This window comes from Pseudophryne corroboree, chromosome 6, assembly GCF_028390025.1.
Source record: "Pseudophryne corroboree isolate aPseCor3 chromosome 6, aPseCor3.hap2, whole genome shotgun sequence".
Classification (NCBI taxonomy): Eukaryota; Metazoa; Chordata; class Amphibia; order Anura; family Myobatrachidae; genus Pseudophryne; species Pseudophryne corroboree.
The window spans coordinates 153045642-153052360 of NC_086449.1; the positions used below are offsets into that span (position 1 = coordinate 153045642).

The window sequence follows — 6719 nt, forward strand, 5'->3', positions numbered from 1 at the left end:
GGAAGTAGTGCCAATTTTCAAAAAAAAGGAAGTAAAGCTGAACCAGGCAATTATAGACCAGTTAGTCTTACATCTATAGTGGGGAAAATCCTAGAAAGCATTCTGAGGGATAGTGTACAGAAGATCCTCGAAGCCAAAAAGATTATTATTAGGACCCAACACAGATTTGTGAAAGATAGATCATGTCAAACAAACTTACTAGGCTTTTATGAAACAGTTAGTGCGAACCTTGATCAGCGTAAGGCAGTGGATGTAATCTTTTTAGACTTTGCTAAAGCTTTCGACACAGTGCCACACATGAGACTTATTTATAAGTTACATGAACTAGGGCTAGGGAGCACAATATGCACTTGGGTTAGTAACTGGTTAGATAATAGGGAGCAGCGATTTGTGGTAAATGGAACTTTTTCAAATTGGACTGAAGTTCTAAGTGGTATGTCACAAGGATCTGTAGTCAGACCTCTATTGTTCAACATTTTCATTAATGATCTAGCGGAAGGTCTAGCGAGCATGGTGGCAATTTTTGTAGACGATACCAAACTATGTAAGGTTATAAATTCGTAGGGAGACGCTGAGTCTCTCCAGAATGATCTACTTAAACTGGAATCATGGGCAGCAAAACGGAGAATGAGGTTTAATAGATACAAGTGTAAGGTAATGCACCTTGGTAGCAAGAACAAAAATTACACCTACATACTTAATGGGGTGATTTTAGGGGACTGCGTACTGGAAAAAGATATAGGTGTTCATATAGATAACAAACTTAGCAGCAGCACCCAATGTAGGATAGTGGCAAAAAAGGCAAACAAGGTACTAGCATGCATAAAGAGGGGTATTGATGCAAGGGATGAGAGTGTTATACTCTCATTACAAAAAGCCCTAGTGAGGCCCAATCTGGAATACTGCGCACTCTACTACAAAAAGGATATCCTGTAACTAGAAAAGGTTCAGAGGCGGGTGACCAAACTAATTAAGGGGATGGAGATGCTGGAATACCAGGAAAGACTTGCAAGGCTTGACATGTTCACACTAGAAAAGAGGAGATTAAGAGGGGACATGATCAACATTTATAAATATTTAAGGGGACAATACTCAGAGCTTTCGGGCGATCTGTTTTTGTTAAGACCAGCGCAGAAAACACGTGGACACCCACTTAGGTTAGAGGAGAGGAGATGCCACACACAGAGGCGGAAAAGGTTTTTCACAGTAAGAGCAATACGAGTTTTGAATTCCCTGCCTGAGAAAGTAGTAATGGCAGACTCGGTCAATACTTTTAAGAATGGCCTAGATAAATTCCTAATGGATAAGGATATACAAGGTTATGGTGGATAGATCACGTACCATAGTTATAATAAAATGAGGGAATACAACACAACGGACGACTTTATCAAAAGATAAAATTAATCCTGAAAATAATACAGAGTAGGAGAACGCAAATAGGTTGAACTCGACGGACGGATGTCTTTTTTCAACCTCACAAAGTATGTAACTATGACTGAGTGTGTAGAAGTGGTTAAATACTGTAGCCAGGGGCGATGTCAGTGCCACCAGGCCTCAGTAAAAGGAGAGGACAAGGCCAATGAAGGGAGTCATGGCTAGATCCCCCTCTTTAAAAAATGAAATAGTTTTGTGCAGGCACTACAGTAGCACTTAGCTCTCTCTCCCGACTCTCTGCAGTGGGGAAGGGGGGTAGTGGGCCCTAGCCGGGCTCCTCCAATAGGCCCTGCTCTACACCCCTCTCAGCGCCACTGACTGTAGCTTTTGTACTATAAGTCTTTAGCACTTTTTACTTATTTTTATCGCACTACTTCTGTGTATGTACCATATAAGGTGATGCGGACCCCTTCTTGTGCCATAGAAATAAAGGATGGTAATAAATACATTACCCACAAGGAGCACCGGCTGCCAACATGATGGCGAGGCAGCCAGCTGGGTTGGTGTGCCGCCATGGATTGCACTGTCCCTGCATATAACAGTTTTCACTATAATGTATAAGGAGAAGATATATTCATACAGTAGTATGCATTCCTCCTATAATAGGAGTAGATGTGCAACTGATGTTACAGTAGGAGAGGCTACTTACTGTACTCCAGCTTGCTTGCATGTTAAAAAGTTTACAGTTGAAAAGGAGAGACAAGACAAAAAACCCTTGTTTGGGAGCACTCTTTTGTATTAAATTAAATAATGTAGGTAAAGTAAATGATAAATGAGATAAAACTTAACCTTTAATTGTTTCTCAAATAAAAGGAAGAAAAAAGGGCGAATAATAAGACAATTAAAGGACTCGTGTCTGGTGTTACAGCAAAAAGAAACTTGTTTGACCTTTTTAGCAAATGAGGTACAAGTTGCTAGGAGAAGGTGAAGATATTAGAAGTAATAAATTGGATGGATGTTAGTGTGTTCTGATAGGATGAATGTATCCAGGACAGTCACTAAGCATGCCTCAAAACAAAGGTATCCAAATGGAGAGTGATATGGTAGCAATGTTGAGTGAGCTGAATTTGATCTTGTATGAGAGATAGAGAGAAAAGGGGGCCCACTGCACCTGGTATTCTCAGGGGGTTTCCCATCCTGATACTGACCAGGCCATACCTGCTTAGCTTCCGAGATCGGACAGGATCGGGCGCATTCAGGGTAGTATGGCCGTGGGCCTGAGGTGAGAAAGAAATGAAAGAAGATAGGAAGATGATTCTATTGTCTGTACTGAGTACAAATCAACCATAGGTGGTCCGGGAGTGTTTTTCCAGAAACAGACATAGAGGTATAGTCAGTTTTGGAGAATTAAAATGGGGCCCACAGCACCTGGTATTCTCAGGAGGTTTTCCTTCCTAATACTGGCCAGGCCACACCTGCTTAGCTTCCGAGATTGGACAGGATCGGGCGTATTCAGGGTAGGATGGCCGTGGGCCAGTGTGAGGAAAATATTGAGTGGAAAGGGAGAATGCACTGCTTTGTGTACTTCACACTCAACCACGACCACTGATGGTCTCGAAATAGTATTTCCAGACAGTATCAAGATGATTTGTAGTGTCTGGGATTAAAGAGGATGTATGTGGTTGGGGAAATTTATGAGAGTGATGTATGGTGTATGTGTGTGTATGTCATGTTGATTGATGAAAAACTTTTGGAAAGAGATGTGTTTAAGAGGTAGAATGAAGCTGAAAAATCACTCTGATTAAATAACAAATCACACAAATGACAAAATGTAGGTTAGTCCCTTGAGGGGAAAAAGCAAAAAACAAAAAGCAGCAGAAGATAAATGGTCGTATATTGGGAGGGAACTCAAGGCTGGCTCCCAAATGACAATCTTAACTTTAATTCCTGAGTAGGAAGGGTTGAATACCAAAATCTCATAACAAATGTCAAATAGTCAGTGATGGGGTATAAAAATGCTACCATAAAACACATGCATGTTGGAATCACATAAATTCACTTGTGTATTTAATTCACAGTTAGGTATCTGTATATAATAATAGAACCTTGGAGGCATGGGCGGGTGTGAGGACTGAGTACTACAGATTATCACTGAAATTAGAAAACTGTTGTGAAACAGAAGATATAATGATTTGTTTACATTGCGATATCTGTGACAGAGGTAAATGTGGTGGTATATAGTGGTCTGATGACCGTTACCACTATCTTGGGGTAGACTGACACCTCTTTACAGACTAGTGGTAAATATAGACATAATTATAGACCCTGATGGTCTAGTGGAATTACCTAGTATAAGTCGTTTGCAAGGAGGGAACACACGGTAGGCGCTAGAGACAGTGCACTGTATGATCAGTGTTAAGCAGGGGAAAGATTCCCGTGCTGCACTGTTGTATAGTGGTGCGCCTAAGACCCTGGTGGTCTAGTGTTGATTACCCTGGCCGCACGATCTGCGGCTGATGTTTGCTGCTGAACTTACCTTTTGGCTTGGTCACGAGAGCCCCTCTTTACTGCTCTCATGTGGCCAGTACTTAAAGGTTAAGGTAACCAATAGAATGATTTAGTTGTGACTGATTGCAAAACGGACCAATCAGAATACTGGTGGGGTGTCCCGTGGAATCCATCCTCAAAATGAGAGCAGTAAAGAGGGGCTCTCGTGACCAAGCCAAAAGGTGAAACATACGTCGAGAGAATCGTCAACCGTGACGTCATCGCGGCGACGCCCAACCCGGAAGCGGGCGGCCGCGCTCGTCACTAACAGCGGGACCAGCAGGACTTTGAACAGGTAAGTTCAGCAGCAAACATCAGCCGCAGATCGTGCGGCCAGGGTAATCAACACTAGACCACCAGGGTCTTAGGCGCACCACTATACAACAGTGCAGCACGGGAATCTTTCCCCTGCTTAACACTGATCATACAGTGCACTGTCTCTAGCGCCTACCGTGTGTTCCCTCCTTGCAAACGACTTATACTAGGTAATTCCACTAGACCATCAGGGTCTATAATTATGTCTATATTTACCACTAGTCTGTAAAGAGGTGTCAGTCTACCCCAAGATAGTGGTAACGGTCATCAGACCACTATATACCACCACATTTACCTCTGTCACAGATATCGCAATGTAAACAAATCATTATATCTTCTGTTTCACAACAGTTTTCTAATTTCAGTGATAATCTGTAGTACTCAGTCCTCACACCCGCCCATGCCTCCAAGGTTCTATTATTATATACAGATACCTAACTGTGAATTAAACACACAAGTGAATTTATGTGATTCCAACATGCATGTGTTTTATGGTAGCATTTTTATACCCCATCACTGACTATTTGACATTTGTTATGAGATTTTGGTATTCAACCCTTCCTACTCAGGAATTAAAGTTAAGATTGTCATTTGGGAGCCAGCCTTGAGTTCCCTCCCAATATACGACCATTTATCTTCTGCTGCTTTTTGTTTTTTGCTTTTTCCCCTCAAGGGACTAACCTACATTTTGTCATTTGTGTGATTTGTTATTTAATCAGAGTGATTTTTCAGCTTCATTCTACCTCTTAAACACATCTCTTTCCAAAAGTTTTTCATCAATCAACATGACATACACACACATACACCATACATCACTCTCATAAATTTCCCCAACCACATACATCCTCTTTAATCCCAGACACTACAAATCATCTTGATACTGTCTGGAAATACTATTTCGAGACCATCAGTGGTCGTGGTTGAGTGTGAAGTACACAAAGCAGTGCATTCTCCCTTTCCACTCAATATTTTCCTCACACTGGCCCACGGCCATCCTACCCTGAATACGCCCGATCCTGTCCAATCTCGGAAGCTAAGCAGGTGTGGCCTGGCCAGTATTAGGAAGGAAAACCTCCTGAGAATACCAGGTGCTGTGGGCCCCATTTTAATTCTCCAAAACTGACTATACCTCTATGTCTGTTTCTGGAAAAACACTCCCGGACCACCTATGGTTGATTTGTACTCAGTACAGACAATAGAATCATCTTCCTATCTTCTTTCATTTCTTTCTCACCTCAGGCCCACGGCCATACTACCCTGAATGCGCCCGATCCTGTCCGATCTCGGAAGCTAAGCAGGTATGGCCTGGTCAGTATCAGGATGGGAAACCCCCTGAGAATACCAGGTGCAGTGGGCCCCCTTTTCTCTCTATCTCTCATACAAGATCAAATTCAGCTCACTCAACATTGCTACCATATCACTCTCCATTTGGATACCTTTGTTTTGAGGCATGCTTAGTGACTGTCCTGGATACATTCATCCTATCAGAACACACTAACATCCATCCAATTTATTACTTCTAATATCTTCACCTTCTCCTAGCAACTTGTACCTCATTTGCTAAAAAGGTCAAACAAGTTTCTTTTTGCTGTAACACCAGACACGAGTCCTTTAATTGTCTTATTATTCGCCCTTTTTTCTTCCTTTTATTTGAGAAACAATTAAAGGTTAAGTTTTATCTCATTTATCATTTACTTTACCTACATTATTTAATTTAATACAAAAGAGTGCTCCCAAACAAGGGTTTTTTGTCTTGTCTCTCCTTTTCAACTGTAGTCTAATCTACAAAATTCCTGGGAGCACCGCCAATCATTAGCAGTTCATAATCACATTTTTTCTAACTGCATTTATATTGGTTTTCTTATACTATTCATACATCTAGCTTAGATCATTAACACTAGTGCGGTTCCAAATTTAACTTTGTATGTTAAAAAGTTTCCAGATTATCTTTGTGAGTTGGATTGGACCTACAATGTACCAAGGAGGGGTCGTTTGAGGTCTAGCAGTTTGTAGTTTTGCCTCAGTATCTGGCAGTGGTATGATGGATCATTAAAATACTGTAGCCTGATAAAAGATTTTGTTCAGTAACAAATGATAGCCTTCTGTAATTGTCAATCATTCCTTAGAACTCAAACATTGATTAAACTGTACAGTGTCTCTGAATCCCTGCTAACAACTGCAACAAACACAAATAGATAGCATATATATGTTTTTATATAGCAGTATGCAATTATTCTCTCTCCAGCTAACCACAGTAATGTAAAGTGCACCATCATGATTTGGGTAGGTTACATCATATAATGCAGTTCGCCAGTGTACCACTAGGGGAAATGGGGACATATTGAATTATGTTAGAGTCTTAATACTCATCTATAGCATTACATTTTAAAGCATTGCAGATGACAGACAACATGTTACATGCTCTATCTATAGTCAGGTTTAATTTCACTACCGAAATAGAACTTAGAGTTAATAAGCTGAGA

General features: G+C 41.0%; 4 pseudogenes; 2 read left to right on the forward strand and 2 right to left on the reverse strand.

Moving 5' to 3' along the window:
- Positions 1–2533: 2533 nt before the first annotated feature.
- LOC134938264 (5S ribosomal RNA) lies at positions 2534–2651 on the reverse strand (annotated as a pseudogene).
- Positions 2652–2790: 139 nt separating this feature from the next.
- On the reverse strand, positions 2791–2908 carry LOC134937314 (5S ribosomal RNA; annotated as a pseudogene).
- A 2310-nt stretch (positions 2909–5218) lies between these two features.
- LOC134937315 (5S ribosomal RNA) lies at positions 5219–5336 on the forward strand (annotated as a pseudogene).
- A 139-nt stretch (positions 5337–5475) lies between these two features.
- LOC134938276 (5S ribosomal RNA) lies at positions 5476–5593 on the forward strand (annotated as a pseudogene).
- The last annotated feature ends 1126 nt before the right edge of the window (positions 5594–6719 follow it).